The 27180-nt window shown below is 40.3% G+C and overlaps 1 long non-coding RNA gene across 1 annotated transcript in view; it reads left to right on the plus strand.

Annotated features, from left to right (window-relative positions):
• LOC148153875 (uncharacterized) overlaps positions 1-19072 on the plus strand; it is a 137534-nt gene extending 118462 nt beyond the window's left edge. Inside the window, exon 3 of the long non-coding RNA XR_015766045.1 lies at positions 18657-19072. This is a non-coding gene — a long non-coding RNA (uncharacterized LOC148153875). The remainder of the gene's footprint in view (positions 1-18656) is intronic.
• The last annotated feature ends 8108 nt before the right edge of the window (positions 19073-27180 follow it).

Consider the following 27180-nt stretch of genomic DNA (forward strand, 5'->3'; position numbering starts at 1 on the left):
AGCCCTTAGTGACACATGAGTGCAGACTAAGGTTAGGAATAATTAATTAGTACATGACGCTCCAGTGTTTCCATCCTTGCCCTAATTTCAACATTCAAAAGAAATTAACTCCTTAAAATGAACCAGATAGACTATTAATGTGTTTTCAGTGTTTTAAATGTACCGGAAATATGAATATTTACATTATTTTCAACTTCACCACAAAAACTGACACAACTTAAAGGTGTGCCCCTCTCGCCCCACCTCTACCCGGGTCTTGGATGGTCACCTGGAACGTCTGAAAAGCTGTACTGTTCCTTTGGAAAACTTAACAGAACTCATTTTACAAACTAAATTTACCAGCTAATCTGGTAAAGTCTCTTTATACAAGACATATGTTCTGTTTTATAGAATGAAGACTCTTGCGTAATGACCTACCTTGACCTGCTTATGGCTTTCAAAAGAGCACGGACGGTCAAAAGGGTCAAAATTAATTAAATAAATACACCATTCAGTCATTAATTAAATGTTTCATGAAATAAATGAATGTTTAATTAAATGCTAAAATAATTTAACAGACAATGAATTTATTACATATTTCACTAAACGATTAAAAAGCAAACTAATAATAGCCAATGGGTATAATTAAATATGTGTTTAATTATTTCATGGCTTCTCTTCCTGTAGTTTCTCCGTGACATCGTTTTATCCGTCTGTCACCTGACTTGAAGTGAAGTTGTGACTCTTGCAGAAACTGAATCTGCCACATGGGATTTATGTTGAAATTCTGCCCACAGTGCACTGTACAGTATTTTTATTCTTCATTCTGTTTTTATACATGTTTTATATTCTGGTACTGTGTGAGTCTTTTCGGTGTTACTGCCCTTCACTTTGCTGCTGTTGCACAGAAATTTCCCCGTTGTGGGACAAAACGGAACTCATACAGAATATTTCTACATTTATTTAGCCATTTTCTAGTGGCAATGTATAGCTAGATGAAAATCCACAGAAACGGGGCACATCAATGAGTTCTAAATACCTTTAGTGCTCTTACTATTTTTTATAAAGATGCTGTAAACCGAAACCTGAGTTTGCTTTCTATTGATAACTTTTATCTATTTTTAGTCATGGTTGGTCATGTTGCAGTGATTTATTGTAAAACCCATTTTTGAAGTGAGATGAAAAACATTGTCAGAATATTAGATTTTACAGCAGACGCTTTGTCTAAATAAAAATATAAGGATATGAGAATTCTAACGCAATTGAAAGCATCAGTCCCTACCATGCAGAATAATGCTAGCTAATCTGCTACTCTGTAAATAAGTTGTTTGTTCCATGAGCAACAGATTTGGCTGAAGTTTTATACTTTTTATGCTTCCCTAATGTCGTCTGCTTTTTAAAATCTCATTTTGCTATAGAAAACAAAATAGTTGTTGAGCTTCCCCGCTGCGCTGACAGAGTAAATAAATAGTTCTCATCAGACTCTCTGACAACGTGTTACAAAAGCGTTGAAGAAGGCACAAGTTCTAAATAATGTGTGGCGACACTTCAAGGAATTCAGTTAGAAATGAAGCTGACAGACAGCAGACTGCTTAAAAGAAGCGTCAGACTCTGACGACTGGCTAACCATTAGCCGCTAATGATGCTAAAGCCTGCATCAATCAATCAGTCAGACAGTGAGCAGTCAGTCTTGATGTACTGGTGCGTGAAATTCAAAGCCTGGAGTATTTGAGGAATCTGCTGCAGTTTTAAAAGTGTGAGACAATCTGGGCCAAAGTTTGTTTGTTTGTTTATAGTAAAAATGTTGAAATTGTGGATTTATGTGAAATTTTGGGAAACCTTCAAGGTCCCCTGCTGGAATTTCATAAAGGTTGCATGTTATAAATGATACTTATAAAATGTCCGTCGTATACTGTATTTTAGAGGTGTATGGTACCAGGTAAGCATAATAATGTGATGTTGTATTTTTATATGCTGTGTTAATATCAATGGGAATTGATCACATTTATCAAAGTGCTGTCTATTCTTCCATGACCACATTGTTCTCTACGATTTTCCTTAATTAGCATGTTTGTCGCTAAGCTCTAGGCGGACAATAAAAATCTACCCAACTTTCCAAATATATAATTTAGAAGAAAAGTTTAAATGCCCATGAAATCTAACAGTCTACTAAACGTAACACTGTGAGGATGACAGTGATTCAATATTTCTGGCAGAGGCAGAAAATTTGGATGTTATTAAGTTAATAATGCTTATTTAGTTCATGTTAGGAGGGCTTCTGATTCACTTTCGGCTGCTTTTAGCTAAGTATCCCGCCACTTTAAAAGCACATTTGCCTGTCCTATAATTTTAGTTGACATTTCCATTTTGTTCATTTGGGTACAAAGACCAAACAGCATTTGCTTTGGTAATAGTCACCTGCAAAACTCCCACAGTGGAAGAAAATAGGAAATGGCTAGAAGAAGAAGAAAAAAAAGAAATGTCAGAGAATTAGAAAGTACAATTGCAAAAGTGGAAGAGCGATATGAAGTCTCTTGTCTTGATTTCCAAATTTTGTGGTAATGAGACGAATTGTTTCCCCGGTGACAGATTTGAACGAAGCTGTAATGTCCTCTCAGTTTCTAACTTCTGTTAGCATTTACAGAACAGGAACAGACAAAGCAGTAAAAGGACGAGGGCAGGTAGTCTCTGAACCCTTAAAGGAAAGACAGTGAAAATGATAAATGATGGTCTTTTTATTTTGCCAAAATCAATTTTGGCAAAAAATGACGGGTCATTTTTTTTTCTTTCTTTATGATATGCAGTATTATTTAGCTCATTATCACCAGTTAGATCAGTGTCGACTATTCATGACCAATGGGTGGATGTGATCTAAGAATAAGTAAAATGATGTCATTTTTTAGCCTGTGATAGCTTTCATATTTTTTGTGTTGCATGTTCTCTCATAAAACATCATGTAGCGCAGTGATTTGAATGTGATACCACACCTCAGCCTATAGACCCTTTTCACAGTGACGTCAGACAATGGCCGCCATAACTCAAACCTGGGTATCTTTACTTCCGGTGTGATTTTGCCTTGGGAACCAAGCTGAAAAATTCCCGCATTCTCATAATCTTAAGGATATAATAAAAGGTAAGTTTAATAATAACAGCATTTAAGTGTTAGATAGCTGTTATTAATCATTGTAAAATCACCATTCTCTAAATGTGTATAAAATAAACAGCCTCCGATCGGAGAGTAAACCAGCTAGCAGCAGCTTTAGCCACATTTAGGAAAAAATATACTCTCTGTCAGCGCTGTAACGTTTAGAGGTTCACTTTCTGTATTTTATAAACCAGTGTTTACGTGTTAGATAACCGTTATTAGTCATTGTCAATTTACCATTCTCCAACCAGCCTCCGATCATGAGTAAACCAGCTAGCAGCAACTTTAGCCACAGTTAGAAAACATATACACCGCCGCCTGTCAGTGATGTAACGTTTAGAGGTTCATTTTCTGTATTAATGGAAAATAAAGGACATAAAAATAACTTTAATCTGATTACTGGATTTGAAATACGAGCTCGTTAGATTATTCGTTACCGGAAAAAGTGGTCCGATTAGAGGAAAGCATTACAAAGCAGCGGCGGCACCGGACATCTCTGCTTATAACAAACAAACCCCTATTTTATGGGATGAGTGGCAACTCCAGTCTATAATTTAAGAATCTGATCAAGATTAGAGCCTAAAACGTTATAGTTCAAAAACAGTAAAAAGTTCTGGTTAAGGAACAGTTATGTCACGTAGTTAGCTAGCTAACAAAATTCACTAATGCTAAGCTAACGGTTACGCAAAACAAAAATACCTACCTTCATAGTCAAACAGGTTTTGTTCAGTGAAGAATTTGTAGCCTTTGTCTAATTTAGATTTTATTGTCAGAGAAAATTGGTTTGCAAATCGTGATCTATCTTCAAATCTTATTTTAGGCAAATGTTTTAGAGACTGTGTAAACTCCATGCTCCGGTGTTCTGTCTGATCAACATATGCTGTCAGATATATACATATATATATATATATATATATATATATATATATAAATATCTAAATCTCTCTTTCTATATATATGTCTCTATATAGATATACATAGATATATATGTGTCCATTTTACATATATATATATGAAATAGACAACTTTATCGTTACTTACTATGTACACCGGAACTAAGGATACACAGCTTCAAGCCAAAACGGAGGTTGTGTGACGTCATGTGAAAAGGGTCTATTCAGCTGAGTCTGTATTCAAAGATCAATGTATTAAATGGATAATAAATCGAGCACAATCTGAAACAGGAAGTAGCCATATTCCAGCTCAGATAAGCTTAGCCAGCTATTGCTACTGGGGTTTAAATGAATGGCATTTTGAGAAAAATCTAAGCTTTTGTGTGTCAATTGAGATGCACTTCCATTTTGCATGGTGGTTGTATATGAAATGAAGGGTATTTTTTCCCTCCATACCTGAATAATGTATTATCTTCTCTGTATTCTTTTTTTATTGTTTCATACACAGTCTATGAGTGCCAGCAAGTGATATTTTATCAAATGACTCATAATGCAGAAAAACCGTTGAAGAACAACTGTAAACCACTTGTTTTCTTCCTTTTTCTCACTCTGTGTTAACTCAGGCCCCATTTACACGACAACGATTTCGGGGGAAACGGAAGAGTTTTGTTGCATTTGTAGTGCGCATTTACACGAAACCATCGAATGTTTTCTCTGACAACGGCACAGATTGAAAACGGGTTCCAGAGTGCGATGTTTCTGAAACGTACCGTTTTCCGTTGTCATGTAAACCGAGAAAATGGATCTTTTCTTCCAGAGATTCCCCAGCTCATGCATAGTATGACGCAAAACATAGCTGCTTCCTACAATCCACAGAAGAAGAAACTACTCACAATACTGGTGTTACTGTTTCCCCATCAGATACGGGTCCCTCAGCGTCTCTTCACCGCTCCGCACCGCCCAGGTGGCAAAATACACGGCTGTTTGTTCAGCCTCTTATCTAGAGAACTGGACCAGCCCCGGCTCCTGACGAGTTTAACCGGGGGGGGGGCATCGACTTATTTTGGGGGGGCAAAATGAGTCTACGTAGCTGAACATAGACAACAACATCAATAGCATACAGGCTACTTGTTAACAAGCTTAACGTGCTGTATTGATATTAGCTAGTCATCTTTTAGCTATCATTACCTGCATCCAACAGCTTTACTCAACTCAGTCGGTTAGTTTGGGGAAAAAACTGTGCAAAGTTATTTACATTTTGCTGGTTTGCTGCCATGATTCTAACACACACCTGCGCAGCAGCAGCAGGCGTCCCAGCGTTAATGTTGCATTTGAAGGCGGCTCGGAAAAACAGGTTACGACTTGTTAGCAACGGATTAAACTGTTTTAACTGCTGGAAAAGGTGATATGGGATATGGGAAGGGCGGGAGTTCCTATTTTATCAAATTTATATAGGAATAACAGACTGTTGGCCATTCCAAGGTAAAAGCAATAAACAGCTTCCAGTCCGGGGCTCGCTACAGACACCGAGAAAGCTCAAACAAGGTGTTGCAGAAAAGTTATCCCACTTTTTCCAACTGCATGCGCCCTAATCAGACGCACACAATGTGTGTTTTCTCCCAATCTATGGGAGAACGGTATCTGATAGGGAAACACAAATCCACATGCCTTCAAGTAAAACTTTTTTTTTAAACACATGCGCACTCAGTTTCAAAGAACCTAGCACAGGGGTGTCAAAGTCAAATGGACGGAGGGCCAAATAAAAAATTTAGCTACAAGCCGAGGGCCGGACTGATCGAATGTTCATTGAAATGTTTTTAAATGACGCATATAGTCTAGTGAACCTAATTGAACCTACTGAAAACCTAACAAATATATTCCAATATGATCAGATAAATAAAGAAATATTTTCTTATGGCTCTGTCAGTAATCTTTAATTTTCAACAGACACAACTGAAATATTTTTAAAATATAATTGGATTGAAATACAATAAAATAAAGTGCAAAAATCTATTAATCCACATATGTCAGAGTCAAGGCATTTAGATGTGTCGCCGGCGACACATCTAAATTTGCAGTACCGTAATTCCGCCACACGTAGCGCTAAGTGGAAAAATTCCAACGGTTTCTGAAAGGGGAGACGTTGCACTTTCCAGCAAGTATCGGGTTAATACGGTAACTTCGCAGCTGCAGCTGCAGAGAGTGTAATTAATCCGGGGGGCACTCGTTTAATAGACGGTATATTTCGGCAATAACTTGGTGGATATTGAAAGTTCCGGTTGTTATGGATACATGGGTAAGTACATCATCTCACAGAACATTTAAAGAACTACTTACAGTTCAAATAAGGAAGATATTTTTTTTCAGACGGGGTGCCGGCTTGCTGCGGTCTGCGGGCCGGTTCTAATAATAAATCAAGATCATCCCAGGGGCCGCAAAAAACCTTCTCGCGGGCCGGATGTGGCCCGCGGGCCTTGACTCTGACATATGTGACCTAGCACCAACTAGGCGCAGCGAGACCATTACATGTTTTCGATGTGTGCCGTTACTGTGTAAACACAGATCGTAATTAGAACATTTTTGTGTAAACGATCCAACAAAAACGGAACAAAACTTCCGTTTCTGTTGGATCGTTGTTGTGTAAACGCCCCCTGAGTTACACGCAGCCCCGTTGCCATGGCAACTAACTGACAATCTCTCCACTAGTGTATCAGAATTCAACACCAAAAAATATGCAAACATTTCCCACACAAGGAACAGAACATTCTGTCCGTTACAGTATTATGTTGTCAGGCTTCGTTCATTTTGCAAATATTAACGTGATGGTCAGATCATCACATCGGTCGTTGATTAGCTCATTTAAACAGCTGTGCTACTGGTGACCTGTCAGAGTAGATGTGTGGGCTTGCCTTCATTTTTTTAAACTACCCAAAATACATCAAATTCCACAGCACATCTACATATTACATTTGTCATAGTCAAGCTAGCACAGCTGACCTACTTCTCTCACCCTCACTTATTCTATACACCTCCGAAATGCAACACCCTGAAACCTTGTTATCTAGTTGTCGTAGAGTGGACAATTTGTAGCAAAGTGCGCCGTCCCTTTTTCTTTTATATACCATGCATATACAATATTTAAGATTTATGTTGACAACTTAACAACTAAAACCAATGGTTGTCTTCGTTGCATCCCCATCAGTCACACTACCTTTAGCTTCTGTCAATCAACATAATGACATAAAGGATTGCATTAAACAGCCAAACACCATAAATGTGCCCTTGAGCACCAGCTGAAGGTGAAGGAGTAAAACGTTATCTTATTGATTCTCCTCTTGCCAGGGGCTCTGAAAATTCAATTTTTGAGTTTTGTAATTTATTTCCTATCTAGAAACATTTTCGTTGTTTCTCAAGGATTAAATAATGTTGAAAAGAAATGTTCTAATTATATATATATTTTTAACTGAGCTTTATTGAACTAAGGGAGGAAAGGTAATTGGAAGGTTCTGTAAGTTTTCATCTGTCTGCTGCGACCCTTAGCCCTTATGTCTTAACTTAAGGCGTAATATTCTTATTTAAAACATCACAGGCCATGTAGATTTATTCCTTTTTCCTCCTGATAAGCATGCTTCAGATATGAAGAAACAATCTGTTGCAACAGTCACGCGAGACAACATATTTTGCATGTCACCAGAACAATAGCCCCAAGTAAATTGACTGCCCAGATTTCAAATTATAGCTCTTTCATTTAAGGTTCCCAATCAGCCTTTAGATCAAAATGTGCAGTAATCGCCCTCTGTAAAGAGGAGGAGGAGAAGTGAAGAGGATTTGTAGATGGAACCTTGTTCCTGGGTTTCAGTTGATGAAGCTAAGCAGTCACAGGACACACTTAACTCTGGCAAGAACCAACATCTACAGTAGAAAATAGGAGAGTTTTTCATCAAAATATGTAATTATTGTAATTACTACCTACTTAATTACATACATTCCTGCATCCCAACATGCACTTTTGACTTCAGCAGTTCGTGGCAAACATTTCTGTTTAAATTCTAATGCATAAATGCAGATCTTTAGCACTGGGAAGTTCTCACAACAGCTTGTGTTCAGGATGATGTGGTGATATATTATTGCAGAATGATGTTTGGCAACTCTTTGAACTTCCAAATGTGTTTCTTAAACCGGGCGTCTGAGAATATATGTCATGCTTTCACAAGTGTTTAGAGAAATGCAGCTACAACAGATGGCTCAGAAACAACATTTTACGTTTTACTGACAAGGGTTTTCCTTGCGAAATTAGATTTTTTTTTTTTCTCATTTTATTTGGTGTGCTGTTATACCATGTGATAGGCCACAGACAGTGGAAACCCAGTATTCACAGGATTTGGGTACCACATCTGCAAATATTTGAGATTCACTCTAAAAATGCCTATAACAACCTATTTTAATGCATTAATACACACAGTAGAAACCTTCTTGGCAAGACCGTACAGGCTGATATCTACAGCCTTACTTATCTATGCTCTTGCCCACAAATAGCTACAATCTGTATCAGAGAACCCCTTAAAATGTTTGTAAAAAATACAAACTATACCTAATGTATATTAATCTGTACAGTGGGAACCATGTTAGCCGTACTGCAGAAGCTAACGTCTACAGTTTTCCTTTTATCCGTTCTTGGGGGTACATCCAAACAGCGCCAAGGAAAATGAAGAGTGCTACTGGATTGGCTAGTTAACTTTTGATTATTTTAGATAAATAATGGATTGGTGATGGGTTTTGGGTTTGAACCCCCACTCCATCTATCTCAGTTGCCGCATCCGAAAAATCATACAGGTGGATAATTTGGAGTTGCATTCCACAGAACAATGAGCAAATAGGTGAATCTGTGAATACTCAAGAGGTCCTCTTTATTGCTCTTAGAGGTCAATTATATCAGACAAACTGTCTTGGTTCATTGACTTTTTGCCCTGTCTTAAAGTACCTTAGATGTTTTTGTTAAAGACAACTGAAAGTTGAAGAAAGACAGCAAACATAATCAATACAGAGTAAAACTCAATACGGAACCTACTGAGACTGAGGGAGGATACAGTACATCATTCCGCCTCTGCAGTCTTTTTGCACACTAGCTGTGACTATGAAACGTTTCCAAACCCACTGTCTCAGCCCTCAGTGCCGTCCTCCATTGCTGCCTTTGCTTTCCATCCATTTTGATTCCATAAGATTAAAATGTGCTATGTGGACGAACAATCTTTTGTGCACTATTGGGATTTTTTTTTATTTATATATATTTTATGAACATACACAGCTTACACACTCACAACATAGCTAGGCAGAAATACTTGAAAAGCGTACAAGGAAACGACATGCCTTTTGCAGGAGCTTTGCAGAAAGCGCAGGAATCTAACCGCCGCCTGTGGACCCAGCAGGCCTGTTTGATTCATGAGGCAGCATCTAAGCTTTCAAATAGCCCTTGCATTTCTTACCGCTCTCTCTCATCTTGCTGTTGAAGCTTTTTTCCAAATCTGTCAGATATGCTCTCTGCAGGGCGGATGGCAGTCATTGAAAGCTAATAGAGGGTGACTGTGCATGCACACGTGGGTGGGTGTGCGTGTGTTTGAGAGAGCGCAGCGAGGTAATGTGTTGTGACGAGCAGTTTTGCCAGCGTGTGGTCATCTAGGTTTAAAATCCTTTTCCTACAAACGCACACGTGCAGCGACAGTTTGCCTTCTCTTGATCTTTATTTGTTTCGCCTTCTCTGAAGTGATCTTATGATTCATGATACGCCGCCCAATCAGCCGGGACTTGTGGGAAGGTTCATCATCTGTCGACTCATGCGTCCCACGTCTTGGAATAGAGCTTCTCATGTTTTTTGTTTCTCTAGTTCTTCTGGCTGGACAAATCAGAAACTCTGGCTTTTTCATGGCAGCCAGGAATTGTAGCATATTTATTCAGACTCGCACTCATCGTCTCTCTTGGCTTGCAAGTGAATCTCTGACAGCGGCGTCAATACTTTTTGGGTGCCGTGCGTGGGAGGAGAGTTCGTGTACGAGTCCAAGTCTAAGGCAGGAATTCTACTGAGTTGGTTATTCTGTTCTTTCCCTCGATTCGTTTTCTCCCACCCACTTTACCTCTCACACACAGAGTGCAGGAGACACGTCGCTTGACACAATGTCTTTAGTGTAGCCTTGAGCTTATTGTTGGTGGCACCCTCGTGACAGATGTGGCAAAGGTCAAAGTTAGTAACACCTTTTGTCTGAGAAGGCTGACTGGAGGAAAAAGGTGGAGACCTGAGGAGGAGTTTTACTGTAAGATGGACCTGCATTGGTCTGAAAGTAGCTGATTTAATGTCGTATAGATGCAGTCATTGCAACATTTGCTAATGATTAGTGTATTCCTTTTATTTTAAAATAAGGAATGTAGCTCTTAAAATTTAATTTTAAACTAAGCTTGAAAAAATAGGAACAAGGAGGGGGGTAAAGAGTTATAAACTAGATTTGACCAGTTTAATTAAGTTTTAGTTTTAATGTTAATTAGGGATGTAAAAAGATCTTGTGTAACTGTATGTATTTATGCCAGGCATGCCGTATGAGGAAGCTGGTGGTGGACGTGTGCCAGGGCTTTTTATTTCTCTTCAAAAATGATATCTGGGGATAGTGTCCTAATTGCATAATTGATTTTATTAAATGAGGCTTGCCCCTGTAATCAAAGTAGATGGGTTGCATTATGTTGAACCGGTGTTGGTATGACCTTCAGCCTTCTGGAATATGGGCATGTGAAAGAGAGTGTATAGGTGTCTGAGGTGGAGTCTGTTTGTAGTATAAGTGTGTGTGTTTGTGTGTGTGTGTGTCTGCTCATGTAGTTATTCTATTCAGTACCTTCTCTGGCATATTTAGTAAACTTCATCTCAGCCCAGTCACTATTTGTAGGGCTAGGGGTTAGGTTTAGAGGTATGGAGTGAATAAAGTTCAGTTAAGGTTAGGAATATACTGATAATGGTTTGGTCAGGGTAAATGCTTTGGTTAGGCATAAATGCAGTTACTAAAATGATTAGAAGTCAATACAAAGTCCTAATATTGGTAAAAATATGAACTTGTGTGTGTGTGTGCAGTAGATGTGTGTGCTAATTTGTCACCTGGAAGTGACAAGAAGCTATTAGGTTGGCGAAGGACATAAATCTTATAGCATTTACTACTGAAGAACAGCAGGGGGCAGGAAGCCCCGGCTCCTGGAAACGGCAGCAATCCCTGGGAGGTGGCCACTAGGCATTCGCCCACATCTATCCTCTAAATATGGAGATAGGTTGACAGCGAAGCATGGGGGGGCAATAGGCCTCAGGCCAAAGAGGCACAAGGAGAGAAGAGAGCACAGAGCAACCTCCACCGAACCTCAAGTACTATTCCCCCCCTGTGAAGGTTGAGCTGTGGTTCTTTCACTCTGGCCACCAGGTGCCTGCTCAGGCCCCTGGCAGCAGAGCCACCCGGGGCTTAGAAGCTCCCAGTCCACTTGACAGGAAATTGCAATCCCCAGAGGTACAATGAGGCGAAGTGCACCATGTCATCCACACCCAGACCAAGGACACGGGACGTTTGTCTGGATCCAGCTCCATCCCTGCAGGCTGCATCTGGTCCAGAACAACCCAAAAAGCAGCAGGAACCAATCACTGCACGACATGGCTTGAGCTCCCATTCAGACTCCATCACACCTGAGGGACAATCCCGAGTGTGTCTGAACTATAACTTTGATGATGGTGAATTCTATTGGCTTTGAAAGACTGTTCTATCTTTCAAAGAAAAGTTTGGTAAGATGGGTGTAGCGCTTGAGTAGTCCTGTTGTCTTGTCAGAGTAGGTTACTAAGAGCATTAGGGCACAACGCTCAATTACAGAAACATTTAAGGAGGCTCTTTTACTCTCTTTTAAAATGTTTGTGTAGCAACCAGTGTGTCCAAGTACAAACAAGAAATGGTGGCAAAGTGATAGGCACGATGAAAATGACTTCTACGGAACGTGAGAATGCTACAACAGGCTAACAGCTGGCCTCTAATGGTTTCTTCTGTAACTTAAAGTTGTATTTCTTTGGTCTTTATATCTATCCCTTCATCCAAGCTGAAACCTCCTAGACTATTCTGAGGGGACCAAAGTGATCCCAGATAGAAGGGGCTTTTTCTGGGTTCTCTGGGTGGGATGTCCTCTGGAGATGGAAGTAGATAGAGCTCACGGAGTATTGATTACTGATAGTCGACCCTTTTGGACTTGATACCGCAGTTGCTTTGCAGCAAGTACATCATGGGGTCTTTCTGCATGAAGTTTGTATGACAAAGCCCTAACTCATTCTTTATCTCTTACTAAGTCTGTCTGTCAGTCAAGAATGAAACACCCAACCTCCTTCACTTAAGAGAAAGAGACCTTCTCCAACCAGGAAGGTGTAATACACCTTTATCTGATTGAGAACCACGGCCTCAGACATTCACAGGCTCAGCTGCATACTGCATACTCACCAACAGAACTGCAGCTTAAAATAGCAAAAATGAGACTTCGACTTCCTTGGTGTTTTCATCTCTCATCCGGAAGTTGTTTCAGTGCATTTGTTGATCTTTGGAACAGTTGTTGGTCGCATCGCCTGAAAGCAAAGCGGTATCATTTTTCTGCTGAACAGTGCTAAGTGCCAAAGGTCTGTCAAACAAACTCAAAGGGAGCTCAGGTCTTAATTAATAATAAAGATGCTATTACGGGTGGCTAACTTTCAAATGAATCATCTCTGTACAGTGCGCAGAGCTTCCTTTGAGGCTAATTGAGACCTTGACAGCACTTTAGTCTGTGCTGTGCCTCATCTTTGTTCTGGTTAGACAGTCTGCTCACGGGCTTTCTTCAGAAACAGATTTGATCTAAGTGAAAAATGTATATCCCAAGTGTGTGTGTGTGCGCGCGCGCGTGTGTTATCACAGGAGTGCTGCCGTGGGAGAAGGAGGATGAGTGAGCTATGGGCACCAGAGGAAAGAGGGAAAACAGATGTATGGTGACAAGCCTGCATTCATGGAATCTGAAGTGGTCTCAGAGACGAAGACGAATGAGACATTATTTAAAACAGTTGTGGGATTTTTCTGTGTACTGCTGTGCAAAGGGGGATTGCAGATGACCTCTAGTGCAAAGAAGATAAAGGAAATAACTTCATAGAGATAGGACAGGGTATCTTACAGTGGTGTGAAACAGGGTTTGATTGATGGTATATTTCTTATTTTCTGCATTTTTCTGAACCATAAATGTTTGGCATTATCAGACAAATATTAACATCTTACAATTCTAACCTGAATAAATGCAAAAAGTTATTTTCAAATGATCATTTTTGCTTGTTAAGGGGAAAAAACCTGCTCGAGTATGGAAAAAAGGAGTTACCTTCAAGTTTGGGTTGAAGGTCATGAGATTTGCTCTGCAGGAATTGATTGCTTTCTTTTTTTTTTTTTTGGACAATTTTTTTTTGCAATACTTTCTACCACATTATGTAATAACATTACCTCCTGTTTTAGAAATGACTATGTATTTAACCATCACAACTTAAACTGAAACTTTGGTGCATAAATGCTGAACTTTTTTACGTTTAATCACCTTTTCAGACTCGTAGTTAGAACCCTTGGTATTATCCTACATGTTGTTCAAGGCAAAACAATTTCAAGGATTGAATTACACTTTGTGTTATTACATAGCATGGTTTTAATTGTGTTTTGTTATATTTTAAAGCCCAATTTTATTACATTGTTACTTACTGCGGCGCTGTTGCCAGGGTTCCAGTAGTTTTGGGTTTTTCATAATAGCTTTTATTTCATTGTGACTTTTTGTCTAATTCAGTTCATGAACAGGAGAGTGAAGGATGTTGCATCTGGAACTTCAGTTTGTTTTAGTTACTTTTCTAAACCCACAAAACAGTTTCAGGTAGCTACAAAATTTTCCCCATTAATTCCCATTTTTATTTCAGCAAACAGAAATGTTTGCATTGCATGGTTAGCTTTAGTTAACTATGTGAATTGTTATTGCATAACACAGCGTTACGGCAACCCTGCTTGGACATAAAGGCGTAGAAGATGGATAGCTGGATCTGAAACAATTGTGTAACAAAAAAAAGCAAAAAACTAAACAGGAAGTCAAATCCTTTTCCATAGCGCTGCTAAACACAGTCGGACGGCTTCATATGTTTGTGTGAATCTGGTTTATGGAAGAGCTGCAGTGGCGTCGTAACTGGACTGACTGTTGCTGCTGTGAACGGTCCCACCGCCGCCGTCACTCACCGGTCCTCTCCGGCTTTATCTCCTCCTCTCAGCCTTCTGTTCATTAAAAAGACATAAACAAAAGAAAGTTTCTTGTTTGCTCCTCGGCCCCCCCGCTGCATCTCGCTGAGCTCATGGAAGCAATCACAAGCTGTTTGTTGCTTACCGTTAACAGCCTCCTCTATAGGGGTGGGTGTGTGTGTGTGTGTGTGTGTGTGTGTGTGTGTGTGTGTGTGTGTGTGTGTGTGTGTGTGTGTGTGTGTGTGTGTGGTGGAGGTGTAGGGGGGGCAACTTAGTACATAATTGAAAATGCTTGCCGTGGTCCATTTGCTACGCTTTTGTTCTTCCTACATCAGCAACGGAGGCGCCGCCAAGATGCTGCTCTTAGGGGATTTGCTTTTTGTGTGTCATTTTTTCCCCCCTCCCCATCTCATTCCCTCTCTCCTTTGATGCCCCCTTTTTTTCTTTTTTTATGACAATCCACACTTCAGTTGAGATTGCTCTAAATTTCAATTCATGCCAAAGTGCTCTTTTTTTAAGTAGCTTTCTCTGTCTGGATGCCATTTGTCCCTCACTTCCTGCCTTCATCCCTGAGATGTTTTGGTTTTCTGTGAGCGTATCCACCCATATTATGCGCTCGTATTTGAGCTGTGTCACAGACTTAAATGTTTCCAAAGTACAGCAGTTAGCGTGTCACTTAACACTTATGCCTTCTGAGAGGCACTTATATTCTAGACGAAATTGCACAACATTTTCTATCTCTGTTTTAAACCTCCATGTATGAAAAATTAACACCACATTCTCACTCCGGGGTTTACAGGATGGCTGTTTTTCCTTCTCCGCCCCACTTGCCCTTTGACCTGTGATTGCTTGAGTGGTAAACATAGTCGCTCATGAGATTTAGCTTGCAATGTGAAAACCGACCACCTCCTTAAATTGGCCCAGCCTGTTTCCCCCAAGGCAATGCACCCAGGACTCTTAAAGTCATTTTGTTGTAATAGAGCCTGAGAATAAACTAGATTTGGCGGTGCACCAATCCGAGCCATCCAGGGTGTTTTTTTGTTTGGTTCGCACCGTTTCCTTCCTTTTTCAGCCCCAAACTTTATTACCCGAGGCTGGGTCGACGGTGTGTCCTCCTCCAGGGAGTCAAAAAGTGTGGAACTTCACAGAGACACAGCAACTCCAATGCATCTTTAAGTTATTGCTCATGCAATTGTTGACTGCAGAGGGAGTTGAGGCTTTTTGCTGGTGCTGGCAACATTCTGCGTCCGTCCTTTCCCCAAAGAGCTTTTCTGTTCTATATTTTGTTTTCGGTGTCCAGAGATGATTCTAAATTATACTTCCTAGCCAGCTTTACCTGGCAGAATTTTGTCTTTTTGACTTTATTTTCAAACTTTGATAAAAGTTGTTTCATAGAAATTTGAACGTCATAACAAACCATGAAGCAAAAACTTTTTTGAGCTTTATATCTTGGGTAGATTTATTTGCATAGTACATTTTGTATTCAAAGTACGTTACAGAAAAATGTAAAGATTTGAACCTCAGGCATAAAATGAACAAGAAAGATGAGGAAAAAAAAATCCCTGCCAATTTAAATTAGAAAAAAAAGAATGTTGGTAAAATACTTCCATCTGTCATATTCACAGGTAAAAAGGACTACAATGTCATTCACTGCCAGATTTAAGTTGATTTTTGATATTGAAGTTACTTGATTTTGCTATAACCTGGCATTAAATAAATAATACCCCAATTTAAGGAAATATAAAGAGAATTCCAAAAATTCCTCAGCATGTTGAGTTATACATAATAGGTCAATAACATTATATGTTGTGATAAATACATGCTCACTATCAATATATAACACATCTGATAGAATATTCACTGAACTCCCATCCAGAACTGCACAGCATTCTGGGGGATGTAGGCGGAGAAGAAGATTTGAGCAGTTCAACCTCTCATGGCGACATTAACTCACTCACTATTTGGTTACCTAGCAACAACTTGTTGAGTAACTTGTGCAGCAGCAGTTTCAGGTTTTCGTCATAGCTTCTTAAAAATAAATAGAAAACATACGGCGCGAAGTGAAAACTGCAAATAAAAGAGGAAAGGTCGCGCCACCAGTTTGGCAGAATTTCAGATATTTAAAACTTATCCATAATTATAAAAATAGTCTGATTTTAAACGCTTATGTCCTGACACATTTTTCAGCCACATCGTCCAGCCCCCAGGTTGAGTATCTAACAGGTGAAAGAACAATAACAGCAAATAAATGGAAGCGATCTAAGAAAGTGTTGTGGAATTAGACGAGCGGAGCTTTCTCCTCGCGTCAGTTGAGCTTCACCGTTTGTATTTTTGTCGAGCGAGATTGAGTTTTCACCACTGCGAACACTCTTGAAGGCCTCGCTATCCGCGCGGCGATAGCTGCAGGTGTGTGTTCTGCTTTTGACAGATGCATACACAAAGTTCTCCCTGGCTGCTGTTAGACTGATGCCTGACATGTGTCCACTGTGCAGGCTGCCTGTTTTGACTGTTAGTGTGTGAATGAAGCCTAATGCGGTGGAAGGGGGCCATGTGCTGTATGCAGGCTGGCAGGCTTCAGCCAAGATGTCAGCACCTGTTTTTATCCGCCGTGATGGACTAGCACAAAGTTGTGGATTATTGTCAAATGGAAGAAAAATGATACATGGCTTCCTTTCTTTTCTTTCAAAGAAGAAAACAACGTGGTGAGCATGTGTTTGTAGCTTCACCGTCCCTGCTGAAGAGAATATCCAACTCCGCATGACGGTGTGTTCATGGGGTCGAGATGCGTTAGTAATTCTCCCCACATACAGTTTTACATGTAGGTCAAAAGATCATTTTTGCAGTTTTCTCTTGGTGACTTTCAGCAAACTGTATATTTCTGTCTTACTAGGGGCCAATTCTGTGGAGTGCATGACTAATATTTGGGTTAAAAATGCTCTTCTTGCCTGGCCTGTCAGTTTTTGGCGCAGGGCCATTTGCAGCTTTGCAGTTGTGCCCATATTCCCTCAGTTTTCAAATTTTGGAACAAACGGAGCGCCACTTCACTTCAACACATCTTTTCTTCTCCTGACCACTGTTAGTGTTCCCAGTCTCTATGTTTCGGTTTTCTGTATTTATGAGATTAAATTGCTTACACTTAGGGGTTTATTTATTAATTAGTCAACTACTGAGATGCTGTTGGTGGCTTCGGATTTGATTTAAGCGCATCAGAATGTAAATGGAAAGGGTACACGAAATGTATATTTATGCACATGTGAAATTCTGAAAAGCGCATACACAAGGCCTGGCCAGGAAAAAGTTGAACCGTCTCTGGCTTTGGTTGCGACACACACACCATAAGTTTCTGCAGCATTACAAGATTGGTTTCTGTCTGTGGTTTTGTACATTTTTCACCAATATCTTGCATTGATGATGAACGGAGGATCTGACCTTCTCCAGACATTCAGAAGAGTCTCAGTGGGGCGAAGGTCCAGAGTCTTTGGAGGTCAGTCAATGTGTGAAAATAATGTCTCATTGTTCTCTGATGAATCCTGGCATTGTCATCTTGGAATGTGCCCGTCTGATTAGGGATGAAACAATCCACTGATGGATGGAAGGATGGAATAATCTGGCCATTCGGTATGTTTAAGTTGTCGGTGAACCTCAATGTTGCTGGACATAGAGGTCAGTACCTGTCTACTGCCATGTCCAGTAGACGCTAGGCATGATGGGTACATCAGTTCAACTGCCTCTCTTCTAACCATGATGTGTCCATCACTGTGGAAGAAGGTCAATCTGAACTCATTAGACCACTTTGCTCAACAGTCCACTGATTCACTGATTAGTGGTTTTCTTATGCCTTGAAGTTCTACTGGTCTTTTTTTTTCTGTTATGATTTCACTAAACATTAAAGTTTTTCCCTGATCACAGTCAGTCAGGACTTTCTCCAGGTCACATTTCTTCCTCATTGAAGATGATGGTTCCGCTCTTTCCTTCCAGGTTTTTAATAATGCGTCAGACAGTTCTTAACCAGATTTCAGTAGTTCTTCCAATCTCCTAAGTTGTTCTTTTCTTAAACAAACTTTCCTCCGTCATTTCCATGACCATGTCTTCTGACATGGTTGTTAAGAAATGGGAAGGTACTCATTGCATCAGTTGGGGTTAAATTACTTGGTGCCATCTGTCAAGCTTGTGCGGGTGGTAACTTTTTTTTTGGCTAGGTAGTTTATGTTTAAATGGTCCGTCACAAAACATGCAATAATTTTAAGGAATGTGAATACTTTCACACGAAGTGGGACTCTGGGTAGAAAGAGGTTTGTTCGTCTTCTCCCTTTTTGATTTATGAGTTTTTCCTCTCTCTTTCTGTGTGTGTTTGTTCTGAAGGTAAGGAAGAGTCCGTTGCCACCTTCAAGGGCAACGAGTTCTTCTGCTACGACCTGTCCCTGACCCCCATCCAGAGCAGCACCGACGAAATAACGCTCTCCTTCCGAACGCTGCAACGCAACGGCCTCATGCTGCACACCGGGAAGTCGGCTGACTACGTGAACTTGTCCCTGAAGAGCGGCGCCGTCTGGCTGGTCATCAACCTGGGCTCTGGGGCCTTCGAGGCCCTGGTCGAGCCAGTCAACGGCAAGTTCAACGACAACGCCTGGCATGACGTGCGCGTCACACGCAACCTGCGCCAGGTAAGCAGCTCACGGTGGTGCTGTCAAGGTGGTTCCTCTGTCTGCCACTTCCTCCTCCTCGTTTCCGTAGGGCTACGTTTGGAGAAAACCAGAAGATCCCGCTTTACATGTGCTCGTGTCCCACGTGTTTGTTTTCCCTTAATGTAATGTCTAAACTTTCTCTTTTTTTCCAGGTGAAAGTTGAACATTTTTCCCTTCAACTTATCTCTTCTTTGAATTTCTGTTTTGACGCAATGACCAAAGACCCACCTCACCATCTTTCAAAAGGGAAATGGTTAAAAGTACATTACTTGAGCTCCAGTTGAATTGATACTCGCAATAAGCAATAAATCAATTCATTGTGTGATAAATTAAAACAAGCTCAATAATTTTCTTTTTAATTTGTAATTGTTTTTCTTTCTGCCAAAAACTGGCTGACGAAAGTGTTTTGGTCTTAACTAGCCCTTTTTTTAAGGATAATTTTGTTTACAAAGACTTCATAGTTTATTTGTTGTCTTGTTTACTTATTTTGGTTATTTAAAATCTCTTCCAGTTTCAGTGTTAAATGTTCATCAGAATTTAAAGTTTATTGATCTTTGAGAATGTGTTCTTGAATTATTATTATTATGCTGTTACCATTATATTGAGATAATTGGTCTCAAAACAGCAGTATTATTGTTTATCACAATAACTTTGAGTCCAGTAAATTTTTTTATGGCGACAGGCCTAATTGATACAAAATCAAAGATGATTTTATTTATTTTAGGACTATAAAAAGAAACGGTAAACAAAGTGTTCTGCCCTTTATTTATGCACATATGCTCAGACATGCACACTTGAAATCCAGCCTAGTTTGTCAACGAAGCCAATGTTTCACCTCAAACTTGGTCACACACCGGTGTCTTTGCCCGGGCTGGCGAAACGTTGTGTATTTATCCGTGGCAGCTTGTTTGTAAATGCACAACAAAACCTAAAGTGCTTTCTGTGAGTGCCGGCCGGACCCTGTCCATACGCAGCCAGTCATCAATTGGCAGCTGCAGATACCAGCGGCGAGGTACGATCAATTTCACTTCCGCGTGCCATGCTTACTTCTGCACATTTTTCCTCTTAAGTGTAATTGGAATGAATGGCTTGTCGGTACTAATAATTGGGAATTCTGAGCAGCCTGGAATACAAAATGAAACAAAAGAAAAACAAGTTCTAATGTGAATGCGTTCCCACAAAGTAGGTGCATCAGCTCGTTCTGGGTCTCTGGGAGGTGAAGAAACATAATCAGGAAGTTACTTCCAGCAACTCGAGAAATCCTCCAGCATCGCCAAGGTAATAAAAAAAATAGAAACTAAGAACATCTATTAAATTAAAAGGCAAATTCTTTAATGTTTCTTTCTCATTTTCGATTTCTCGCACAAAAATATAGACAGGAAATACATCTTCAGGTACATCTTTTTGCACTTTCATGCCACAAAATAAAGCAAATTATGGTATACTGAGGAACCCACACACTCACACAAACTCTAAACCAGCATCCAAGAAGCACACACACACACACACATGCATACATACACACAGTTGGGGTCAAATGTGGAGCTGTGTGTGATCAGCAGAGTGAGACTGGCTTAATGAGTTTGGGAAGCCAACATGATTTTAAGGATTTACAGCATGAGACAATCCACCTACCACCAACCGCACCGTAATGATCATTAGGCAAATGGGACACACAAGTACACACACTTGAAACAACACACTCTTTATCTGGGTGCCTTTCTCACCGCCTGACAGTCGGGCTCTGGACCTTAAACTCGGTTGTGTTTTTGTTGGCGATGCTAACGAGGAAAAAAACGTAAGACAGCGGAGACTTTACCAAATCATTTACCTTTATTATATACGTTTTTTGGAAGTTTTGACGCTGAAGACAAAGCTCGACTGCTTGAATCGCTGTGGTGGAAACAAAACAAACAATCTGACACAACTCATGTCCTTCTGCAGACATCAGATCAGGATGCTTAGTCCATGGCTTGACTCAGAGTTAACCAGCCGTATCATGTTGTTCAGGTGAACTCTGTTAAATCACACCGCAGCCGAAGTCTCCAGTGGATCATTGTAATTGATTTAACAGGCAGTTCTGGAGTTTATAGAGCTCTGTAGATTTACACCGCACCGTCAGTGCAGAGGGACACAGGAAGTTGGGTATCAATGGCGCCGACCACCTCTGACCTCATGTTTACTGCAAGGCGGATCAATGAGAGCTTGCGAGTTATTAAACCTTACGGAAGCTACACCGGCATTACGAAAGCAGCCTCGTTACAGGAACAAGTGAGCAAAACATGATGTCAGAAACAAAACAGCGAGAAAAGGTGAGGATTAAAATGAAGAGCAGAAAAATGAAAACTCACAGGTTGTTTTAGGACTCTGTGAAAAACACAGCTAGAACGAATAAAGATAAATTACATCGTCACCTTTGTAAAATAATGGTGTAAGTCATTTTTTGCCGAAAGTGTTTCTGTAAAAAAATAAATAAATAAATAAACAAGTAAAAATCACCAACTCTTTTTTGGCAAAAGGTGATTTGGGCAAAAAAAATTACACGTCTTTTTTTTCTTTTTTCTTCTATACATATATATACATATATATATATATCCTTTTTGTGCTTCAATATTCATGGATTTACCTGTGGAAGGTCTCTAAATACATACTGTATCTGTGAAATGTGAAATCATCCTTAGAGCATATCTAAAAATATACATCTAGGATAGCTGAAATGCTACTGGCTGGTGTCTAGAATTCAGCCAATCCAGGAGCGCCTTTATCTCCTTTGGCACTGATTGGCTGTACCCCCGACACCTGAGAAAAAAAATAGACTTCAAATATTATCATGTGCAGTAGAGCCAAGATGGTTTCCACTGTACAAATTAATACAAATTACTATTGAAATAAGTAGTTATAGACTATTTAGAGGGGATCTCTAGTATTTGTGGATTTCAGCTATTCAAACAGCTGTGCAGATAATTCAGATATTACTTTTGATCCAGTTTCTGCATTTTTGTTTGGGCTTCTTTTTTTATATGTGTACATATAGATATATATCTCCACAGACTGCTTTATGGTTTGTGTTCCCATATTGACTCCTTCCAAAGAAAAAGGCTCCAGGCAAATGAGCATCCCAAACAATTCTGTGACATCATCCACTCCTTGCATCCCAGACTAGCACAGCAGACTAACTTGTGCCGGCTGAATCCTGCCGCATGCCCTCTGAAGCTGCAGTTTGCAGGAAGAGTGTTGGATGTCACCTGAGGTTTTAGTGGACTCTAGTGTCTTGCAACATCATCGATGGCTATCTTGGTATCAGCAACCTCCCCCTAAAAACAAAACAAAAACTGAAGCAGAGCCTTGGAGCGTCCCTCCTTTGTTTTCTGGGGTGTGTGTGTGTATTCACTCTGGTTCTCTATATAACCTATGCATTTGTCAGCTTTGTGCGGGATAAAATGAAGCAGACAGAATTAGGTGAGGCGATAGGGACTCTCTGCCAGCACAGAAGAAAGAAAAAGGGGGGATGTAGGGGCTGGCTCACTGTGTAGCAGGATAATCTCAGAGCTCCCCCTGGTGGACACTTGCAGCACTGCAAGAGTGTTTTTTTCAGTAATTTCTCTCAGGGTTAGGCTTGTCCTTGTGGTATACTCTGACTGGCAGGCCAGGACACATCTTTTGACCTTTTTTTATCAGCACAAGTCTCTGCCCGCGACACATGCAGAGTCCCACCCATCCTGTACAATTCACAGTGCACATCAGTTAGCATAAACAGCAAGCCCCAGCTTCTTTGTCTCCCCTCTCCCTCTTGCCTCCCTTACATGATCTGCCATCACGGGCGTCTTGTAGACGTCAGAGCAGGGGGCCATGCTCTCCTGAGGGAATGTGGACGCTGTCTAAACACAGCTGCAGAAAGGAGAGCGCCAGAGGCACAGATGCTAATGTCCATGTCAGGTGTGAGTCTGAAACACAGCTGTATCACCAAACTGTGTGAAATGATAGCATTGCTTTTGTTTAAAATAGAAAAGCAACAAAAGCAAACTCTTGTAGTACATTCATGAGTCATTTTCAAACTGTGCTACTTTTTGTAGAGTAGCACAAGAATAACAAGCTGGTGTTAGTTGGTCTGTCGCTCAAGCTGGCACTTTGGGTTGCTAGCTAGATCCCTAGCTTACCAGCTGTAGATTTCAAACATTGTTACTTTAATATGAGTGACAGCTGTTTCAGTTTCCAATTTCCTTGTTTAATTACAATCAGAAATATTGTACTTTTAAACATCATATTTCTTTGTTTTGGGCATGAAAACAGACATTTGTAGCCATTGTCTAGCTAGCTCACTAGCTGGACAATGTATGGGAGATGTAGGGGTCAGCTACTTTATGCTCATTACAGCTGGAGCGCACAAAATTACTTTAAACCAAAGTAATTATGTGATGGAAAGTTTTAGCAGTTTTGAAACAGTCAAATCACGTCATTTCAGCAACTACGGTCCTCTGAACGGCATCCATCCAGACCAGTGGTTCTTAACCTTTTTTGAGGTACCGAACCCACCATTTTCATATGTGTATTCACTGAACCCTTCTGTAGTGATAAATAAAATATTATTTTTTTCCCCCAAATTCAAAACATTGGGGTGCCCCAACTAGAGTCTAGTTGGGTCACCCCATGATCACTAAGTCTTCTTAAAAGGTAGAGTCTCTGAGAACAGTTCTTCAAAATATAGTCAGTGTTTTCAGCAAAGTTGAGCTGACTGACCAGGAACGACCCAAGGTATTTAAAATTTGCTACAGTTTCAACAGGTTGGCCATCGAGAGAAACTGGAACCACTTTAAGGTCTTGTTTAGATCATTTAATTAGCTCTACATTCATATATTAAGAGAATGAAAAACTAATAACAACAGACTTTGTGGTATTCTGATTTAGTAATGTAATTATATTACTTGTGTTACCACCCCCACACCACTAGAGGCAGTACCAACCCCGAAAAGATGCGACTAAGGAGCAGATTTAGAAGTACACCGAAAGCTACAGAATTTGGTAAAAACAGTGAGCTTTGCTGAAGTAATTAAAGACACAAGTTCAAATCCATGCTGAGAGTGGAGCTCCTTCAATCAGTGCTCCTCCGCAGCTCTGATTGGCTCAGCAATGTAACGTGATCCTCTGCAGCAAGTGATGGCAAAGCGGGGCGCGTCTTCACGACTTTACACAAGTGTGTCTTTACCTCCGCGGCAGAGGCTCCACTGAACCCCTGAGGCCGACTCATCGAACCCCTGGGGTTGCGTAGTTGCATAGTGTTGTACACTTGCCATAGAAGCCCTATACTGACCCCTAGAGTCTATCAGAATATGGCCTACAGTGAGGATGAACCGCATTGAGTATAAATGCTGTAATAGCTGTCAGCCTGTTTCTGCACGTCTATTTTCTATGTGGAATTTACGTGTGTCGAGCATGAACCAAGCTCATCTTTTCAACTTTCAGTGCAATGGCACAAATGGCTCAAATAGTAAATATTAATTATAAATAACAAATAAGTGACAGGACGTACACAGGGGTAATGTTGGGAATTTCACAGCTGCTCACTTCCTGTCTTCACGGTCGATGAAGAGCCGGCCACATCATTCAAAGGATGCAACCCCTCAGTTTGGACATCCTAATTTATGTGTAATATTCAGATTCAATCTTTTGAATCTTTTGAATTTGTCATATTTGCTACAAAACCAAATATGACAACTTTTGTATGTGCAAAACATCTGGACCAGCTCAATGGGGTACAATCAGAATTCACACTTGAGTTATTAGGATATAAAATTTGTTATTAGGTCCTTTCTAAATGCCTTCAGGCTGTATTTTCTCAGGAAACCCAATTTCTTTCCACATTCTAAATATTTATTAATTCTGCCATACGTATTTATGTCAAGAGCTTCGCCCTTTAATGTATGACGTCATTTAGTTATCTTCTGCTGTCAGTTAGTAGATGTCCACGTTATATTAAAAAATAAAACGGTACTGTCTACATTTCTTACAGAAATGTGGTTGTTCCATAGATCTCAAGTCTCTCTGGAATTTTCCTTTGCTCAGCTGTGAGGCTGAAAATATGTTCTACACAAAAAAAAAAAGATGTCTGATATGGGAACGCCAGCAGTAGATGAACAAAATATTTTGATCAAAGGCATAAAAATTCATGACACATTTCCAACATCTGTACATTACTGTTCTTCTCTGAAGTGGTTAAGATTCACCATTTAAAGGACTTTGGCATATTTTCTTTGTAATTTTGCAAATAAAATCTCACTGGATAAAAAGGAAAACCAGAATGAATCTTTGTTTTTTGTGCTGCAGGTTTAAAGAAGCGAAGCAGGCGAGTGAAAAATGCCGCACAATCATGTGCCTGCTTTGATAATTGCATTACGTTAGCATCATTAGCTTAATCACATTCTAAGATTTGTTGGGATTATTACAATGTGCGATATTGCTCTTTCATTTCCTTCTATTCAGTCTGCCAGAAAGAAAGATTAATAAAAAGCATACTCTAAATGCTTCCCTCTTCTTTTTTTTTTTTTGCCAACTCTCTAACTTGATGATTACTGGCTTGATCCTAGCAGAGCGTTTTTTGTTGTCGGTGGGCTTTGGAGCCCCACAAGACACCGCTTTGCAGTCAGAGCTAACCCAAATCTTACACCAGCATGAAGAATGAAATGTGCACTTCTGTGTTTTTTTTTTTTTTGCTTTTTTTTTTTGTTTTGTTTTTCTTAACTCCTGTTTGGAGGAGGAGGAGAAGGAGGAGGAGGAGGGAACAGTGTGCACAACAGAGAGCTGGAAATGAAGCGCAGCGATGCTATGAGACTTAGAGTATCAGAGCAGTGGGAGGATCAGGGCTGAACAGGGAAAGAGACAGTGGTTTGATTTTGTGCTACACAGAACAGAGGCGAGTTTCTCTGAAATCCCCAATGTGACTTTACAACCTGAAGACTCAACAACCATTGTGTCACAGATCTGGGTCAGTAGCTTATTCGCTGCTGCAGAGAGGGATGAACCCTTGATCTCGACGTCTTCCGTTTCCTTTCTGAATTACCATTACCCCTTTTTTCTGTCTTTTATTCTCTCAACAACTGACCGCTTTGTAGTCGGCCGTGTCCTTTCTAGTTCCCACTCAGACCTCGTTTTGTCCCCTCAGTCGCACGATTGACTGAATCAATCAGATGTTTTCATATAAGTTTTAAATAATGGAAAGTATCCACTGCCTTGTTACGTTCTTTAAATACGGACGTGCAAAGAAGATGTGTTCCAGAAGGAAATGTGTTTTGGTGAAAAATGCCCCTGAGCCGTCTCTGGTCGAGCTTATGTTTTCATGAATACGGCAGTTCTGAGTGTTTTAAAACCATCAAAACAGCAGCCAAATATGAAACAAGCAATCATTTAGCAAATAGACATCAACTAATCAATAATCAATTTCCTGAGAATCAAAATCCGCTCTGCACAGGTGGCGTTTGGCCTCAGTGTTTTGGCAATTTTGGTGTTTTCTGGAAGTTTGCTCCACATTTGTGGTGCATAGAAGCTGAATGCTGCTTCTCCATGTTTGGTCCTGGTTCTGGGGATGCAGAGCAGAACCAGAACCAGAAGATCTGAGAGGTCTGGAAGGTTGATAACAACAAATCTTTAATGTATTGTCGTGCTAAAGCCGTTCAGTGATATATAAACTAATAGTATTTTAAAGACGATTTTCTGAGCTACAGGGAACCAGAGGAAGGACTTTAGGACTGGGGTGATGATGTGCTCTAGCTTCCTGGTTTTAACGAGAAACAAAAAGGCTTTTAGAAACAGCTGAGATTGTTCTGATTACAACTCAACGGTACAAAAGAAGCGTTTTCGATCTTTGGGAAACTATAAGAAGTCAAGTTGTCTTCTACTTAAGCGCTTAAATCTCCCATGCTTCGGCTATGCTTCGCTCCACTGAGGCCCACATGAACATGAAGTGGACTCGGTGCAAACTCAAAGTCAACATCCACCAGAGACGTTGGTGCCAATGTCAGTTTTTACAACCACATTCTCTGTGCCGCGTGGTAAACTGCCCAGAGGGAGCAATTGTTTGGTATGCGACTCGAAGCTGATAAGGCTGGGAGTTAGCGCCATATTGTGGTTGAAATGCAGGCAAGTTTTGAAGAAAATCTGACGGAAGGGATTTAAATATATAGAACTTGTGTTTAAAGGAATTTTTAACA

This window comes from Poecilia mexicana, unplaced genomic scaffold (assembly GCF_051168715.1).
Source record: "Poecilia mexicana isolate PSO_F unplaced genomic scaffold, ASM5116871v1 scaffold_18, whole genome shotgun sequence".
NCBI classification, from domain to species: Eukaryota; Metazoa; Chordata; class Actinopteri; order Cyprinodontiformes; family Poeciliidae; genus Poecilia; species Poecilia mexicana.